Source organism: Peromyscus leucopus, chromosome 8b, assembly GCF_004664715.2.
Source record: "Peromyscus leucopus breed LL Stock chromosome 8b, UCI_PerLeu_2.1, whole genome shotgun sequence".
NCBI classification, from domain to species: Eukaryota; Metazoa; Chordata; class Mammalia; order Rodentia; family Cricetidae; genus Peromyscus; species Peromyscus leucopus.
The window spans coordinates 22,239,489-22,258,922 of record NC_051086.1 but is presented as its reverse complement, the minus strand read 5'-3'; the positions used below and the strand labels follow the sequence as shown (position 1 = coordinate 22,258,922).

Sequence of the window (19,434 nt, the reverse complement as noted above, 5' to 3'; positions counted from 1 at the left end):
ATGTACTTTACCAAATAAGCCACCTCTCAAGACCCCCACATGCTAGATCTTCACTTTTCACAAGAAGCCACAAATGCTTTTTGGTTTTGTTTTGTTTTGTTGTTTTGTTTTGTTTTAACTTTAGACAGTTTTGCTCTGCAGTCCAGGCTGGTGACATGGAACTCACCGTATATTATGTGGCCTAGGCTGGTCCAACTCTTCATCATTCTGACTCAGACTCCCAAGTGGTGAAAGTTTAGAACCATAACACTGTACCTACCCCAAATTCAAATTTTTCTAAACATCTTCTACTAACAATGAAAGGTACATCAAAGCAATGGGGTAAAAGTGGAAACTCAGATTCGTTATAACGGATGTGAAACTGACACTAAGCCAGGAGAAATTTAGATAGCAGTCTTCACATACTAATAAACTGGTAAACCCACAAGTCTCTTTTTTACCCTTGTGTAGCAGGGGGGCAGGTGACATGATCTCTTGGAGAAAAAGGCTGTGACTAATAGTTTAAAAATAAATGTTATTGGATAAGTCTTATCATTCCCAAAAGCATTTACCCATCACAAATGGAACTAATATGCTAACAGCCCAGCATGAGCAAAGCCCTTGATGACAATTGTTCTTCAAACATAGATTATTAGCCTAATAGAGCTTTCAGAGGTGGGGCTGCCAAGTCACATGCACACAGCCTCACGAATTCCCTAATGGAGAGAGAGAGAGAGAGGGAGAGGGAGAGAGAGAGAGAGAGAGAGAGAGAGAGAGAGAGAGAGAGAGAGAGAGAGAGGGAGGGAGGGAGGGAGGGAGGGAGAGAGAGAGAGAGAGAGAGAGAGAGAGAGAGAGAGAGAGAGAGAGAGAGAGAGAGGCTGGCTTCCTATGCAGACAATAAAAAGGAGGGTCAGGTCTAAGCTAAAGCTTGGTGGGATATGTAACATAATACAGTATTTCTCATTCTCTTTGTAAGAGGACACAGGAGGGATTGACCCGAAGGTGGCATCCATTGTTTCCTGGGACACTGCTCTAACCCCTTGGAGGTTGCTATTCATAGGAGATAAAGAATAAGGGGTGGCAGTGTGGAGACAAAGCCCCAAGGTTCATGAATCTTCCTTCCATCGTCCTTTCCAGATCCAGAGACCCTCCTATCTCTTAGTATTGTGGAGTGTTCACCTGAGCTTCGTGCAGAAAGTGTAAAGCTCAAAAACAAACGAATGAGTGGATTACATAGGCACCCAAGTCCAAAGCAAGGCAACTGCAACAGGCTGTGTGAGTTCTGTTTTCTATAATCCTGATGATTAGACAGCCCAGTGGAGAGAGACAGGTACTGACTGGATCTAGCCCTGACACTCTAGCTCTCTGCCCTTCCATCAACTTAAGCTAGGATCACCCAAAATTGGAAACAAACATGGGTATATTAGGAACTTTTGCGCAGTTGTGTCCAAAATACCCGACAGAAACAACTTAAGGTAAGACTGATTTTGGTTCACCATGTTAAATATATCAGTCAGTGATAAGTAAGAGGGTTTGGCAGTGAATAGCAGCGCACATACTTGTAGCCAGGAAGCAGAAAAGGGGGAAGAAATGAGCAGAGATAAGATATTCCCAAGGTCCTACTCCCTATGACCTATTTCATTGCTAAGTTCTGCATCTAAAGGTCTGCATAACTTCTCTGTTAGCCCCACCAGCCAAGGACAGAGCATTCAACCAGTGTACCTTGGTAGGACACTCTTACTCTACATTAACAGGGTGGCCCAGGAACAGTCTCCCATTCTTACAGTATTAGTTCAGCATATTCCTCAGCGTTAATTTAGGGTGTGCACTTCCTCCACCAAGGTATGCTATAGCAAGGACAATGAAGTCCTCTGCCATTTACTGGAGAGGCAATCAAACACTGCTTGCTAATTTACTTTCTTAGGACTTAAATAGTCTGTGGGTAGATGATATCAGAGACTGGTGTGCCAGCCTCTCGGTGTGCCAGCTTTCCTTTCCCTTTGAACACGGTGATGAATTCCTCCTCATCTATGACACTGCCACCTCTCCTACAAGCTCTGCCCTGGGATAGTGAGGGAAAAGAGCACAGATGTGAAGGTGGATGCTCAGGGAAAAGTATGCATAAGGACAAGTCACATCCATTAGCAATGCAGATGTCATCACAGAAGGAGACAGCCCTGGTATGCAGCACACCTTGAAAACTTGTTATCTATTCCTGAAAAAACGAGTGTCTTTGGGGGAAATGGGCAGCACAGGGACTCAGAAAATCCAGCATTTAAACATGGAGGACACATTCTTCTCATTTTCCTATTAGAGGAGTTATTTATCTGTACATCTTCAGTTGGAATGACATTTAAGGATTAGAGACTGCATAAGTTAAGTGGATAATTATGGGTTAACAAAACCCATAACTAGGACATTTAGTTGGAAAGGAGATATGTTGTAAGGCATAGAAAGATGAAGGGGAAGAGTGTAGAGGGTAAATATGATGAAGAGATATTGTACGCATATTTGCAATTTTCAAATTATATATATATATATATATATATATATATACCAAAATAAAAAAATGCAGATGATTTGTTCTTTTTATAGTCAGTAGATATAAATTCCTCTGTATAAAAAATTAGGGAGGGTTGTGGTTTTGTTTTTATTTTTAATCTACTTTTCTTAGACTTCCAGAGCCAATATAGATTCATAACACTCTGTGAAGGAATGAAGAGGGAGTTGAGTCTGGAGTCATAGGCACTGGGGATGCAGGCTGCAGCTCAGCAAGGTGTGGTGACAATGCTTGATCACTGCTATGTTGTCCCTTACCTAGATCCATGAGTTCATGGACTCCTGTAACTGGGAAGCAGACATGACACAAGGACCTGTGTAAAAGAGTTCCCTGGGATGTCAAGGACATCCCTTCCCCAGTGCCATGAAAGGGCTCCTAAGCACATCCTGTGTGAACACAGAGACCTCATACTGCCTCAACCAAACAAAGTATAGGGACTTGTGATGAACACCAGCCAGCAATAGTGTGACCTGCCCTCATTAAAGATTCTCTACAAACAGGTGCCTCTCACTGGGTTCACTTCTGAAATGGCTTTCTTTTTATTCCCAGGGACACATCAAGAGCTGAGGGAGGGGGTTCATGCAGTATAGATCAGTCGGTCATTGACAGAGCATCAGGCTTTGACAAGCTGCTTGGCTGGGTTGAAAGCCTAGGCTAGGCATGGGCCCGTCAAGGCTACACTATTGAATTATTGACAGGCGCTCACTGTGGTGCAAGGGGAGAGCAACCACAGCGTCAGCTCAATAAAGATGAAATGGAAACCCTCTCTGAAGCTGACTTTAGCACGTTAAAGGAGTTTTAATGGGCTGGTTTAAAATTCAGTAAGAGAATGCATTAGGCTGATTATATTTTCAATGGCTAAGTGCAGACATGCACACAAGTTTGGGAATTGGAAGGGTTTACAAATGAGTGGGGAACCTGTCAGGGTGGATTACACCATTCTCCTAAAGTAAAGCAAGAAGTCATGCATGTTCCTGCCCAATCTCAGAGCTTCGATTTTCCTTATTCTCCCCTTCATTTCCTTCTCCTTCCAGCCCAGCACAGTGCTAATCTGGTGCTCCTGAGGATGCAGGAAAAGGAGCCTGGCCTCAAAAGACCATGCACTGAAATCCTTAGTAACTCTTCCATACTGTTGTGTATATCCCAACTGTAACCACTTTTCTCACCCTCCAGCAAGAATAAGGGGCAAGTCCCCATCTCAGCATCTTATTGGAAGGGCTGGAGAAGTCTCCATACTCAATGTCCCCTTGTTTAGCAAATTAATATTAACAATTCTGAATTTTCTTATGTAATCTTTTCTTCTTTAAATTTTCACCTGCCAAGATTTACTTGTATTTTAATAGCTGATGTCAGACAAGCAGCAAGCACCAAGTCTCATCTCAGGACTATAATTTTAAATACAATGAGACGCACATCAACTGTCGCATTGACATGCAGGGAAATTATTCCACGTGGACTTTTAAAGTGCATCCTAAAAGCTTCAAAGACCCAGCACATTTGAAAAGAATTTAAATTGATGATCGTGGTATGTGCCTTTTTTTAAAAAGCAATTTGTCTAATGTGACCCTATATTCATTTTTTTTTCTGACTTCCCTTCCAATGGGCTGCCTCCTGTCAAGTTAAGGCAAAGACCAGCATGCACATCTAAATCTGGGTTCATTTGCCTGCTGCAAGATTATCTTTGCCATGTCGAGCCATATGAGTAAATCAGAGATGCTTCTCCAGGCTGCAGGAGTAGGCTAATCTCCAGACAAATATTTAGAAGGCAGCTTTGCCGACTCTGGCCTTAATCGTTTCCAACTGATTTGACTTATTCTAATTACAGCCTTTATGTTATAAAAGCCATTTTTATGTTGCCAGGGAGCAGTTTCATTGCAAATACATGAAATTTTGCTGAGTTTTCCATTCCCATGTTGATTATGAGAATAGTACTCCACGGCTCAGCTCTAATTAGAAAAACATACTGCGTGGAATGTCAACAATTTTTAACATTAATAACATGCCGACAGTGTCCTTTTGTCTCTGGTAACATCCTTCCCATAGTCTGACACCAGAAAGCCTAGAAATCAGCAGGCTTGAGGAGAGGCACTCACTCATCCTGAGTTCAATAGACAGGAGTACTTTTCCAACCCATAAGTGGGGCGCTACATGTCTGAGAAAGAAGGATACCCATGTGATAATCGTAAAAGGGAAGGGGATAGACATCAAATCCTAGCACCACTGGGGGCAGTGCGTGTGCTTGCTTCACAGTTATCAAGTTGGCAGCACAAAGCACATGAAATGGTCCTGTAATGTATCAGTGGGTGCTGGCATCTGGGGCTTCTGGAGTTTCCCTTTGGCACCATGATAGCTTAAAATGTACCAAGAAGATGCAGAAAGGAAAGGAAATGATCTGGGGAGGTGGGAGGGTTGGCAGATCTCACTGAGACTGGAGATCCTAGACCAGGAATCAGAGATGAAGTCCTGTCATCCTCCCAGGATTATACACCCCTGTAGTGCCTGTTGGAACAGAAAATGTCCTGTCACTGGTCAAGCCCTTTTCTTCCATTTCCAGGAATATAGATGGTGTCTCAAGAAAATCAAGTATGCCTGCTCATACCTTAAGCAAAGGCTTCTCATAGGCACTTCCTTTCAATGGAGACAGCAAGGAAAGCAAAAGAGTCAATCTATCTGGGAAGAAACAGCCCACACCCCAGGCAATGATCAGGGTGAACATCATAGTTGCTAAGTTACTCTAAAAATATGTACCACTCCCTTCACCACTGTGATCTTATCTAAACAACACAAGCCCAGTCTTAGCACCTGGTGGACATCCATGGAGAGTCATCCTACAAAACCCCAGTTGGTATTCCTCAAAACCACAAGTCATCACAACCAAGCGAAATCTGGGGGACAGTAGTAGGCCAGAGAGAACCATGTTGACAAAGACATGAAAATCAAGATGAGATCCTAGATAGGAAGCCAGAACAGAGAGGGGAGAGGTACAAGGGTAACAATGTTTGATACAATTGCTACATTAGCTAACAACAGTGTAACACTGCTGGTTCATTACACATGATGAATGCCCTTTACTGATGGAAGATGTGAACAACAGGATGGCACGCAGGGCAGACTGGGACCTGAAAGACTATCTTTGGAACTGTTGTATAAATCTAAGCTCCTAGGGCCTTTCTGAATGCAGTCCAGTGAGATAAGCTGACTCTGTTTGCCCCAACTGTATACCCAGGTTGATCTCAATGTGCTTTTGCTACCTTGTGGGGCACTATACTATGGTAAGAGCATTTCTCGTCTCCTTCCCTTTCACCAGTGTGACTCCTCAAATATCTTTATGATCATTTAGTCCTGACCTCTCCAAGAGCAGCTTCCAGTCACATCAGCTGTTAATTCTCAACACTGGTCAATACCCTACCCCAACTCCACTAACTTCTTCATTCATTGGCCACTGTCTAATAGTCCTATCTACCACCAGACCTGAGACTCAATTATTGTGTCATGTGCTCAGTCCATGTGGACTAGTCATGGATCTCAAACTATGGTCTATGGATCAGGTCAGCTCACTCCTTGTTTTGGTGAGTAAATTTTAATGGAATATCATTACCATAATTTACTTATGTGTGTATCTGGCAGCTGTCACTTTCAACCAGTAGAGTAGAGCTGTAACACTGACAGATCATTCAAAGTCCAGAGCAGTTACATTTGGTCCTTCAGAGCAAAACCTTCTAAAAACTTAGCCCAAGATAGGAAAGCCTATATCTTTAAGAAGCTCCCTCCCCAAATAGCCTCAGTTGGGTCTCTGGATACATCAGCTGAACCCACGAAAGCATTCTCCTCTGGGCATAGGATCCTAGATGCTCCTGCATCACCCTGATGAGCTGGGTAGCAAAGTAGCTTCTTCTCCAGAAGTTAATTTCACCCCACTTCCAGGAGTCTATCGCATCCTGTGGGCCACAGTACTCCCCCACCCTGTTTAAAATAAGAAAATGAATTTCCGGAGGGCAGCATGCCTGCTCCAGGTAGAGTTCCTAGGACAGACCTGTGGTCTGGGGTGTTACCATGCATCCCTACAGACCTGGGGGGGGGGCGCATTCTGTAGGAGCAGCATATGCTGGGGGTTCCCACCAGGGTGTTCACTTCTGGGCATAGAAAGTCAGAGCAGAGAGAGTCTCCATGGGCCACAGTCTATCCCCCGATAAAGAAGGCAGGAAGTCCTTGATAAGAATATCCTCATGTTATCTGGATACTAACCCTGAAAACTAGGTGGTGTGAGAACAACAGGGAGAAGGGTACAATGAGACACTCATGGAACATCAGCAGAATGTGGACAATTAATTAGCCTCTACCCATGAGCCGCAGGAGTTCTTGGGCTTTGCTCAGCCTTGCTTTGGTGTAAGCTGTCATTCTATGAGGTGGGGGAGGCCGAGACCTATGGTGATATTTTATTTGTGCTGAAATGTGATTTTATCTATATGTTAATAAATAAAGTTTCCTGGAGATCAGAGGTCAAATAGCCATAAGCAAAGGCAGGCAGTGGTAGCACACGCCCTTAATCCGATCACATGGCAGGCAGAGTCTCTGTGTGGTCAAGGACACAGCCAAGCATGGTGACATGAACCTTTAATCCCAATACCAACCATAGAGACCTGGAGGTCTGTATAGACAGGCAGTGACAAGGAAGTCATGTGGTAGGGTTCAGAGCCAATGAGAAGGCAGAACAGAAAGGCAATAAAAAGACAAGTCAGACAGGAAGAAGCTCTCTCTCTGGGGAAGCTACTGCTGGTGGTAAGCCAAAGCTAGTCATGGCTATTGCTCTGATCTCTTTGGCTATTTCCTCTGTATTTGGCTCTGTGTTTCTTATTTACTAAGACTGTTTAGAATTTCATCTACAGAGACCCCTGCTGGGTCAAAAAACAAAGTTTGTTCTCTCTATTCATGTTTACATGGTTATATGTATCTGAGTCCAAAAACTGAGCTAACTGGGATTCTTAGGTAGTATGCTGGTTCTGTCCCAGGCATATCCACCCCCCCCCCATAATGCTCAGGACACCAAAGGCTTGCTGCACACAAACCAGGAAGTCAAGACTAGAAAAGGTCAATTGACTGACACCCGAACATCCATCCATCCGTTGGGCTAACTCGGGCTTCAAAAGTGGAGCCTGGTCATAGAACTTGAAATCCAATACTCCATCCATCACCACACTCTCAATTTTTAATGAGATTAAACGGTATCAAATGGCTCTGTACCTTTTTAGTTCAGAAGGAAGTTGTTCAAAATATTCCCTTCAGTGAACTGTGGCAGCCTGGCCTTTGGGGATGGATAACTAAAACCAATCAACTCTTTCCCTGACTTAGAATGATTGTGTGAAAAGACATGAAGCTAGGATAGCTAAACTCCCTCTGAGGATTATTATTAATTAAGAAATATTCAAATAATGGAGTGTGCTGGACTCATCAGCTCTATAGTATCAGTGGAAAACTCATAAACAAATATTGGAGAAATTAGCCTGTCAGTCAATTTCGTTTGAGCATGGACTCTGAAGAACTGAATTATATGTTGGGACAAGCTGTCATAATAGATGGTCCTTGGCCAAGAAACACTCAATAATAATGGACAGAAAGTTAGTAGGCAGATGTAATGCTGTAATATAAACCCCACAAAGGCAGGGCTTTCTCATACATTGTGTTTACTGATAAACTTGCCAGTTTGCCAAAGGGTGCCAATGCATAGTATACAAAACAGTAATTGCTGAAGTGGGGGAGGGAGGGAAGGAGGGGAGGAACAAGGGAAGGAAAGAAGGAAGGCCAGAAGAGGGAGGGGAGGGATGGAAGGATGAAGTTAATTAGTGACCTGAGAATAAAGTCTAGGAGGTAAGCATGGTTTCCAACATCTATACTCCAGAAATAAGAGGATCATGAGTTTGAGACTAGTGTGAGCTTCACAGCAAGGCTATCTCAGAACACACAATGAACAAACACTACTTCAAAGTAAAATGTGGAATGCATGTTCTTGTATTCTATTACTGTCCTTTATCTAACAGTGAAGACTCTACTTTCCCCAGAGAAACATAACATTATCCCCCCACCTTCATTGTGTCCTGTGTTTACATGACAGCCTTGGCCCACCCTTGCATCATCTGCCCATCCACAATGACTTCCTGTTTACCTAGTGCATATTGCACTGACCAGGATTCTGAGAACAGAATAGAAGAGAAACAGGTAGTCCTGTGGATGCATGGAAGTTCTGGTACAGTAGCAGACAAAGACATGGAGTGCATGTAAGATGACTTTATAAAGGAAAAGTCTAGGTCCTGGCTACAGCTAAGAAAGGCTGCTTGCTGGACAGGAGATGCCTTTGAAGGGAGGGCAAGAAAAGGCTTCTAGGAATCAGTGGCTTACAGAGAACAGGGCGAAAGACGGAAGGGTATGAAGGCCCCAGAGAAGGACTGAATACCCATAGTGTACCCACAAAAAAAGGCTGTAAAGTGGCAAACATGATGCTAGGGTGGCCAGGAAGACAGGCACGGCTTTGCCTCTGATACCAAGCCCCCTCTTTCCTGTGACTATAATGCCCAAGAAAATGCTCATTTGATTTATTTTAGTGAGATCCAGACAAAGTAACCCCTCCTCCTGTTTCCCTGATGTTCCTGAAGGGGTCTCCTTTCCATTTCCAATCATCTTTACATGAGAGTGACTATCCCAGGACACAAGAAATAAAATCAAGCAAACCTCTGATGCACTGAATGTTTGCAAAGGAGCAGGCTGTGCTTTTCCTTACTTGTGTGTGAAGGTCAGAAACAGTGCAAGGCTGCCACTGTTGCTACTGATCCAGACCAGTTTACAAAGGCACATTATAAAGATGGGCAGGACTGAGTTTCACAGGAAGGAAATGAAGCGCCCTCCAGGCAAAACCAAAACAAATAAAACTCTCATATATAGTTGTTCAAACACTCAGATACTGGGGGTTTTCTGATTCCAACATCTGATCTTTACCACTAGATACCTATTCTCATAACTCACACTGGCCTCAGAAAGACTTAATAATGGCTTGCTTAAAAAGCGCTTGTGTGGTGTGACTGTGTGTTAGGTACAAGCCACAAGAGGCGCTGGAGGAATGGCTTGCATCTTTGATTTTGCTGTGTTGTGTCTATTGTACTTGGAGACAAGGCATCTCTATGTAACCCAAACTGACCTGACACTGCATGGCTGTCTTCTCTGCCTGCCAAATGTTGGGATAACACAAGTGCATGGCAATGTCTGCCTTAGAGCAATAAAACCAATGAAGGGGGTCAATGATGATAAGGCCAAAGACATAGGAACAGCTGGGCAGGGCCATCAACTACGGATCTACAAGGAGCTATAGGGATTTGGACTTTGGTTCTCTCAGAAAAGGCTATACTTAAGCTAAAACTTAAAAGATGAGAACATTCCAGATGAGTGAGGGACAAACAAGGACATTTTGAGAACACAGACAGTTACATTAGCTTGAGCAAGGGGAAGGAGACATGAAACATTCTATGGACAGACTAGTAAAGGTCTACAGCTCAGTTCAAGTGTCGAGCATCCTGCACTGCAAAGCCCCTGTCCATGTCCACTTGTGCTTTTCCTGGGCTCTCTGAACAGCAGCATCAGCAACACCTGGGAGTTTGTTAGAGCACAAACTCTGTGGTTCCATCCTAGACCACCTGTGTTTGAACTTCTGAGGTTCTGTGCTAGCCAACACTAAGTCTGAGATCTCCTGTGCTGTTCCACACTTAGCCTGCTTTGAATCACAGGACTTTAGTATTGCAACGCCAGAGGCTGTTCGGCTCAGACTTCTGAGATGTGGTCCAGTCACTATTCTAGGGTCCTTGCAGGAGGAAACTGGAAAATATTAGCCTAAAGACCAAGTGGGGTCCCAAGAATAGAGTGTGTCTCATTTTGTTGTGACCTATCTGACTGGTTTAAAGAACAAAACCCTCTGTCTCTCTCTCTCTCTCTCTCTCTCTCTCTCTCTCTCTCTCTCTCTCTCTGTTTTATATGTTCTACTGCACAGGGAACCAGATAACTGCTTAAAACTCAAGCTGGTGTTTGAAAACTCTCATTAGCTAAAGGAGCCAGTGAGGTGGCCTGTTAATGGTTAGACAGGCCAGACTAGGGTGAGGTGCACACCATGCCCTGGAGCTGATGTTAAGTGGGGACTCACAACTCCTCTCCAATCATCTCTTGTTAGCAGCAACTGTAGGCAAATTGCTAGAGAGGATTAAGTGGGGGGACAATGCCTGGATCACTGTCAAGCAGAGAAAAGACTCAATTTGTGGTAATCACATCTCTGTAATCACTTCTGCAAGAGGTCTTTGTGGCTGTGCTTGCTTTTACAAAGTATGGACTCAGACCAGGCAGGGTAGACAGAAGGCAGCAGGCTGGCTTTTGCTTGAGCATATTAAAATGATTATTCCCCTCCTGGCTATTAATAGGATGTTACCTCCATGGGTCTCTCTCCCAACATCTGAGGCCCAGACACTCCATAAACAGTTGAACATCACTGTGCATAAACAATTGATCCAATTTCTATAAACACAGGAGAACCTGGGAGGAAGCTTTCAGGGGAGAAGGAATGCACTGATTTCTTCTATGTCTGTCTGTATAAGGTGTGTGTAAAACAGAAACAAAACAAGGGCATATTTTAAGAACAATTACACAACAATGTCTGGGCTAGGAGATACATTTCGCCTCAGTTCCAGAGAGGCTGCTTTAAAGTGGAGGAAGGGTCTTCTCAAAACATATAGACCTTCTGCCCAGGCTGTGTTCCAAAAGTCCCTGGCCAGGCCACTACCGACTTCACTGTTCTCACATGCTGATCTGGAAAAGTGTGCTAACAGAATGAAGGAGAGCCCTGGTTACCACAAAGAAACATTTGGCAACTTTGAAACAAAGGAAGAGTGCAGGGATAAGATGGTATTTAAAGCCCAGATGTGACACACTGTTAACAAATGTCATTTCAGGTCCTTGAGAGAAAGGCCCCCTCTGCCTTGATCTTTCTCAAGTACAAAATAGATTTTGAGCAGGTTTCCTTTGCATAATCAGGGGGAAGAAGGGCTGGGAGAGAGAAGGAAAAGGGAAGAGGAACAGGACTCTCATAGTCTTAAGAGTATGGACTGTCCCTCAGCACATCTATGCCTTCTCCCTTGAAGGTTTAAAAAGAGCCACAGCAAAGACACTCTAAGTACCACTGCTCTCTTTAAGCTTACGTCATAAACCCACATTGTAAAAACAAAGCAGTAGGCAATAGTGGAATCTTAGCATGATATATCTATATACACACAATAAAAGTAGTCATTTGAGCTGGTGAGATGGCTCTGTGGGTAATGATGCAGGCTTAATGACCTGAGTTGATCTCTGGGACCCACATAGGAGAAGAAGAGAATTTCCACAAGTTGTCCTTTGACTACCTCACATGCATTGTGGCAAACATGTGTCCTTCCCCTACCCCCCAACATACATAAACACAAAACAAAACAAAAATATAATAAAAATGAATATTAAAAATGTTCTTGAAAACATAAATGCAATACTTTTCTCTAATTGCCCAAATAAGATTTTTTTCAACAGCATATTTGTGTATTTATATATGTATATAGATATATGCCTTTCACCTTAATAGCACTAATAAAAGTTAACCCTTACTACAGTTATATTAAAGTTTCTCTTGTTTTAAAATAAAAGCCCTAGAAGAGTGTATTGTACTGTGCTGATATCTCAAGCACATTTATTCTTTATGCGCAAACTTCTAAGCATCCTGTCTGTCTACATTTGAGGGTCAGTTTTCCCCTTCCCCTCTTTAAATGTTACCTCTTAGTGGGCCATCCAATTAAAAAAAAATCACACCTGTTATTCCCAAAGGAAGATTAGAAACTAGAACCTGAAGAAAAATCAACTGGGGATTCCAACTCCAACAGTCTCCTTATTTGTTTGTGTTAGGACAACATCAAAGCTCTGACCAAGCTAAGATAGCATGTTCCCCCGTCCATGTGAGGCTTTTATTCTGCTGGATGATATAGACAGAGGAAATGAACAAACAACCAGTACACACCTCGTGAGTGAGTGTTACATAAACAAAACAACACCACTTATCACATTCCTTAAGACACAGTTAAACCTAAATTATACAACTCATGGTTGATCTATTTGTGCTTTTTTTATGAGAAAAATGCCCGAAGAATCCTTGTATCATAGAAGTATTCTTATTCCTGAAAATTCACTGACGAATCTTCAAACATTTCACATGTGTGTGAGCACACATACACCCACTCAAAATAAACCAGAGATAATCAACTTGGAAGATGAATTCCTGCCTTGCCCTGGTTGTGTAAATGAAGAGAACAATTGTGTCAAATTCTTTTACCTCCAGACCTTTGGAATTTTGCTGTTTTAAGGCAATCTTCCAAAAAATGTATTTCTGGGGGCGAACAACAACAACAACAAAAAACAGTTTTACTTGAGAAGTGTGCCCTGTGCTGGTCAAAGCAGATGGTGAAAACTAGTTAGGTCCCATCCCCCATCTTCTGCTAATTATCCTGATTTCCAAGAAGTGGGAGAGTTGAATGTGAAGAAAAGAAAGAAGCCTTTGAGAAAACAGAGGAGAGAGCTGGAGCCACTCAGGGCCCCGTGGAGTGTGCGAAGGAAGTGATCTTGTCTGCTGCTCCCCTCCTGTTCTACCAACCTGACACATGAGCAGGTCAGCAAATCAAAATAGAGACTCCCCCAAGGCCCCCCTTAACAGACACCACATCAACAGAGCAAGCTGAACCACATGGTATATCCAACTGTCCCCATGTCAGCATCAAGCACTCCTCCTGTACCTCAAGCACAAATGTAAAACAGGCAACTCAGGCTGGTGATGGAAGTTTTGACACAAAGTACCATGCATCTCTCAAGGACCTATAGCAGCCTCCCAAACTTTTGTTACTTCACTCCCAAACCCACTGTCAGATGAAACTCAGTCACCTCAAGTATCTGAGTAACAACAGCTATGCACGGACCTGCCATGGTTTCTTTTATTTCTTCTTTCTGTCTTTTGCAATGTGCACTCTTGGTGTGCAGAACTGGTGAGAGGAGCTGTGATTAGTTTAAATAGCGACATCAGATTTCTGTGTGTGGCAGCTGGATTGGGATCAGGGATAGTTATTCACTAACTAGCCTTGCTTTGTAGGGCACCCTTAACAAAAGGCCAAGATCAAATATAGCACAGTACAAATCCTCTCTCTCTCTCTCTCTCTCTCTCTCTCTCTCTCTCTCTCTCTCTCTCTCTCTCTCTTCTAGAACCACAGTCCCCAGTGGGAGGCAATACACTCACCCCAAGTGTGAAGCAAGCAGGCACAGGTTGAGTAGCGGTGTCAGGGTCAGGTGCTGGAGATTAGCTCCATGGGCAAGAGGGTGGGCCACAGGAGGGAAAAGGAGGGATGGCCAGGCTTTGCAAAGGGCAAAAAGCAAATGGGCAGAAAAAAAGCATCAGGAATATGTACCAAGAAAAAAAAATAAGGCAAAGGGGAAGGGAAATTAATAATCCAACAAGCAGGATGTCTCTGTGTTATTAATCACACTGCCTCAGAGAGCTGCAGAGGAGCCCAGAGCTGCACATGGAAGAGGAGGGGTTTGCATGCTATTGGTTGCCTCCGCTCACTCCTATACATCTCAGCCAATCCTCCCTGTGCCTTAAGGTACAGATAGATCTGCTCTGCAGTTACAAACCACTGGAAGATGAGAAATCATGCTCTGTAGGGTGAGGCTGTGCTCTGTCCAGTTAACGCACTATAAACTTTATTTGAGCTGACTTTTCACTGGATCCCCCAGTGACGAGGTCAGGGGTGCAAGCAATTCCACCCCAAATCATGCCATAATCGAATTGCTGCCTATTTCCCGAACCTGTAATGAAAAAGGCAACCGAAATAATGCCGGTAATGTTGGCGGTCTCCCTTGCCTGTCCGACGCTATTACCTGCAAATGCCTGCCGCCATTTCCTGGGTACTCTAACAATGAATATATTTCACAGCTCACTGGCTCTCCTGCGTGGGTGGCGTGGTATAGACACCTACATGATAGGAAAAGAAATCTAAGACAATAAGGCTATGTCTGAAGGCTGTGCCTGGCAGCCCACTAGGGAGGAGAGAGGCCGTTTTATCCAAGTGGCACACACACACACACACACACACACACACACACGAGTGAGAGAGAGTGAGAGAGAGAGAGAGAGAGAGAGAGAGAGAGAGAGAGAGAGACCAGTCCAGAGGCACAGCTGAAGCTAACAACAACTTGATTTCTCTTTGTCTCTTTAAATCCCAGCATCATCACCTGCGGCATAATAAGTTGGAGTTAGACTCCTTCATCAAACTCGGGTGGTTTTGATGCTATGCTCCAGCCTCTGAACATAGTATGACAGGTACAGCTTTAGGAACTGGGGGATAGGATAAAATAGTATGTGTGCATACCTTACCTGAAAATGTCCTTGAAGTCCTCAATTCCCCTTCAAAACAGTTTTTGTTTTGTTTTTTAAATCAAAATCCTCTATTTACATGTCCTTAAAAGTATAATTCGAAATCCTCATGGTATTTCAGTCCTCACTACACTGCTGATGACAGCAGGATACAGTGGTTCAGAAACCTGGGGCTACAAAAGCAGCAATGCCCAGGTATTATTTGCACAACTGCTTATTGGGAAAGACTCTCCCTGTGGGAGCTGCGACTGGACTCTGGGTGTGCCTGAAGTGTCGGAAACCTTAGGACACTCACAGGCTTGCAGGCCTTGCTTATGTCTCCAGCTTGTAAGTTCAGGTCACTCTGAGCAGTTATTTCAAAACTGTCCAATATCAGATCCCTGCTTTATAAACCTTGGCTGTGCCAGGAAATGTCACAACCCATGATGAGCGTGTCCACAAGCTCTGACTTAACACTGGGGAGATGTGTGCCTGTGACGCACAAGCACTGATAGTCAGCTCTGCTCGAACAATGACTAGGCTAGCAGAAAACACAGGCTACAAATGCCTGTGACGCAAGAGCCTTAGACAAGAGGCACTTCAAAACGAGAAACACTGAGCATCCAAAAAATATCTTCTGAATCTTGATAAGAATACTTACATCTGTTTCTTTTTTGATTTCATCTTTCATCTCCCTTTTTACCATAGAAACCCCCGTCTTGCAGTTATACACCAGTTTCTGACTCAACAACGTCACCTTCTTTGTCTTCGCCATTCTCTTATGTAGAAAACCAGTCTGGGATATCACACAGTAGCAAGTCTGGGCAGCAACCAAGTGAAGCAGGTTTAGCAGGGTTGGTCAGGGATAGCTCACTGTTTCCCAGCCTCTGCCATATACAGCATGGGGCGAAGGAAGATTCACGTTCTTTAAAAAGATACATAGAAGGCATGCTGACACTCGCAAACAAAGAATAATTCTTTAAAATACTCAGCACTATGGGCGAGAGAGACCAGATCTTATAAGAAAAAAATCAATATAAGAAAAAAATGCTCTGGATGTAATTGAAGTCGCACATTTGTACACGACTTCTGCTATATGCCCAATTACTGCTATTTATCAAAGAGTAGACAACATTGAAACCAGCAGCATGAAAAACAAATTTTACTAAGTCAGAGGGAAAAAAATCATCAGAAAGGAAGGGGGGTATAAATAATAAATAATTCAATATTCTTGAGAAAATCTCTTGCAGAAAGGCCTGGTTGATTCAAACATCAGACGTGCGTCTGACAAGAGACATATCGATTCGGACGATTCTATCATCATCATTCCAGCCAGAGTCCTGCATGGAAGCTGTTCTTTTTGCTCCTATTTTTTACTGCTGTGACCACCAGCCTCCTCCACACACCTCCATCTCTTTGAACCGGTATTCCTTACAGCTTACATCCTGAGCCTAAGCAGAGGAAGGTGACAAATACATCCAGGATCTGCTTGGAGGAGGCAAGGGCTCCGGCTCCTCTGCCCTAAAATCTAACAGGATGAGGGGTTAGTGGCAATCTGCTGGGATCTCAGCACTCTGTGGAAGGAAGGAGTGGTGGGCCCCATCTGTGTAATTACCAAGACAGAGTAGTTAGATTCCAGGGAGAGCACACATCCCAACAGATCAGTCTCATAACTAACAAAGAGTGGTCCAATGCCGAACAAGAAGAGCGACAGCAAATGTACTTACGTTCGAGGCTGTGAAAAGACAGCCTCTGACTGTAATGATCTCATACTCTGCTGCCCAAATGGTCCCCAAACTGTACTGGCTCTTTCAATAGAAATAACAGAAAGGAAGAAAATGAAATGGGAGGGAAGCAAGGAAGAAATAGAAAGATCCTTTTAGGTCAACATAGATCAGTAAAATACAGTGGTATAATTAGCGGAGGAAAAAATACCTCCATTAGCATTTTGCATAAAGCAGAGCTATTTCTCCAATGTTCAATGTGTTAATTACTACCAGATAGGAGGTGCCACTGAAAATTAACAGCTTTACAAAGGCACAGGAGGTAAACAGATAAGGCAGAAGCCACTGGAAGGTCGGGAGAGCAAGTCAATTTTGAAGAAAGATAAAAGAATCTTCACTTCCTTCCGTGCTGGTGGAGAAGGGGACAGGGCACCAGCCCTGTTAGACATGGTTAATTAGGCAAAGATTCCAAGCTTGCATGGGGTGCAGCATTCGCCATGGTAATCCGGCGTATTATTCAAATGTGCATGAAAACAAAAGGCAGGGAGCGCCTGACAAGAGACATCAGAGTTGGTCCCATTCAGGGCTGCCATGTGCACCAAGTTCTTCAGGGAGTGAGCGGGGCGGTGTACCTTACAACACTGAGGAGGAAGGGGTCCCCTTAAATTCAGATGGCTGAACAGGGATAGGAGCAAGAATCCTGTGATAAAATATTCCAATTCTGCGCTTGTAGCTAAGCTAGAGAGTTCTTGAGGAGAAGACTGGAGAAGCATCAGGTTGTGGGGACAAGTTATATTCCAAAGTTACAAAACAGTGCCTAGGGATTGTGGAGATGGTTCGGTGGGTAAAGTAGTTGCCAGACAGGATGAGGACTTGAGTTTGATTCCCCCAGAAGCTACGTAAAAATCTATGTGCTGTAATCTCAGCACTGGGGATGGAGAGACATGGAGAGCCCTGGGGCTTACAGGCCAGCTGGTCCAGCTCAATTAGAGTGATCCAGTAAGTGAGAGACCCTGTCCCAAATAAAAGGAGAGTGAGCAACTGAGGAAGACAAACGAAGTTCACCTACTGCCTACACACTCACACACACACACACACACACACACACACACACACACACACACACGCCTACACATGTACACAGCAAAACAAGCAAGTGAAAAAAAGGTAATGCTTAGATGGTAAAGGGGTTCTAGAGGATTCTGTTGTCTGACTTTACAGGGAGAGAAGAGGAGAATGGAAAGGAGAAATACAGAGACAGAGGTGTGTGTGTGTGTGTGTGAGAGAGAGAGAGAGAGAGAGAGAGAGAGAGAGAGAGAATGACAATGGCAATATTTCATGTAGCTCTACAGAGTGAGTAACACAAGAACCATCTTTTCTTATACTTTTGAAAAGGAAGAAGGTAAATATTTTCCATATTCAAAATTCAATCTGATTAAATAAGGCTCTAGGATAAAGGGTATGTCAGCCCACGGTTACCCTCACCTTTTGAGCCCAACAAGTGTGGAGCAGGTACAGGGAGTGACTTCAGTACCTTCAGATAGAGAGAAATGGGGAAAGGCGTGGGCTGGACAGGCACCTAGAACCTCATCTCCTCATTGAATTCTGGTGATACCCCCAAAGAGAAATACACAAAGGGGTACTACAGCCAGAGAGACAAAAGTCAAAGTTGTAAATCTCAGATTTCAGAAGATGCCTCACATTGTGCAATTTGCATATGAAGCCCCAACCTACAGCAGAGAACCAATAACCCTGCTTGATACACAGGAACCCAGGAACCGCTCTCCTTCTGGGAAATACCTTCTTCCATGGTAACTTTCCAAACTGCATTGGGGTAGAGCCCGTGGACTAGAAAGTCAGTTGTGTCTCTGTTTCCACAGACCCTATATACATATATTTAATTAATTTCTAGTTGAAAAAAAAATATGCTTTTTTAAGTAACTTGTTTGAGCTAGGTCTGATGGGGCAAGTTTATAACCCTAGCTACTCAATAGGCTGAGGCAGGAGGATCATAAATTCAAGGCCAGCCTGGGCAACTTAAGTGAGATTTTTTGTCCCCGAAACAAACAATGAACCATAGGAAGAAAACAAAAATTGTGTTTATACTCAACATGTATAGACCTGTTTTTTGTTATTCCCTGAACTGCTCAGTACAAGAATCACATAAATTGTATTAGGGAACAACTAGAGACAGATGGGTGTAGGTTCTATGAAGAGAACTTTATATGCTGCCCTGGAGTGTGTCTAGATTTCGTTATGAGGTGGTCCTATAGTCATTCCCTCCAGATATTGGGTGATGACTGTATTGGTCATTCATCAAAGCCTGTCTTCTCTACCTCAGGTTCTGTGTGGTTAAGGGACCCAGTAAGGCTGTGGGAGAGAGGCAAAGATAAGGAGAAGTCATAAGAAGCACCCCCACCTCCAGTACCCAAATATGAGTTGGTAATCTCATGAGGGATTCTCATCAGAGGACATAAGGACCAATTTAGGAAATGAGTGGTAGTGTATGAGGTGTGTGTGTGTGTGTGTGTGTGTGTGTGTGTGTGTGTGTGTGTGTGTAGGGTGATGAAGCAACTAAATAAAGGACATGGTGAAGCCCAAAAGAAACTAAACTCTTTCCCTGGACCAACCTATAGGATGAGGGGGAGGGAGGAAGAGAGGAAGAAAGAAGGGAGGGAAAAGAAGAGAGTGGGGAGACAAAAGGAGGTAGAGGTGGGGAGAGAGAG

The 19,434-nt window shown here is 43.7% G+C and overlaps 1 protein-coding gene across 29 annotated transcripts in view; it reads right to left on the bottom strand.

The window, feature by feature from the left end:
* Rbfox1 (RNA binding fox-1 homolog 1) overlaps positions 1–19,434 on the bottom strand; it is a 1,601,479-nt gene that overhangs the window by 243,783 nt on the left and 1,338,262 nt on the right. The window contains exon 1 of one of the 29 annotated variants that reach the window (XM_028872942.2): positions 13,869–14,695. The exons of the other annotated variants lie outside the window; for them this stretch is intronic. The gene's annotated coding sequence lies outside the window, so the exon portion shown is untranslated. Of the gene's footprint in view, positions 1–13,868; positions 14,696–19,434 lie in introns of those variants that run through there. 29 annotated transcript variants of the gene reach the window in all.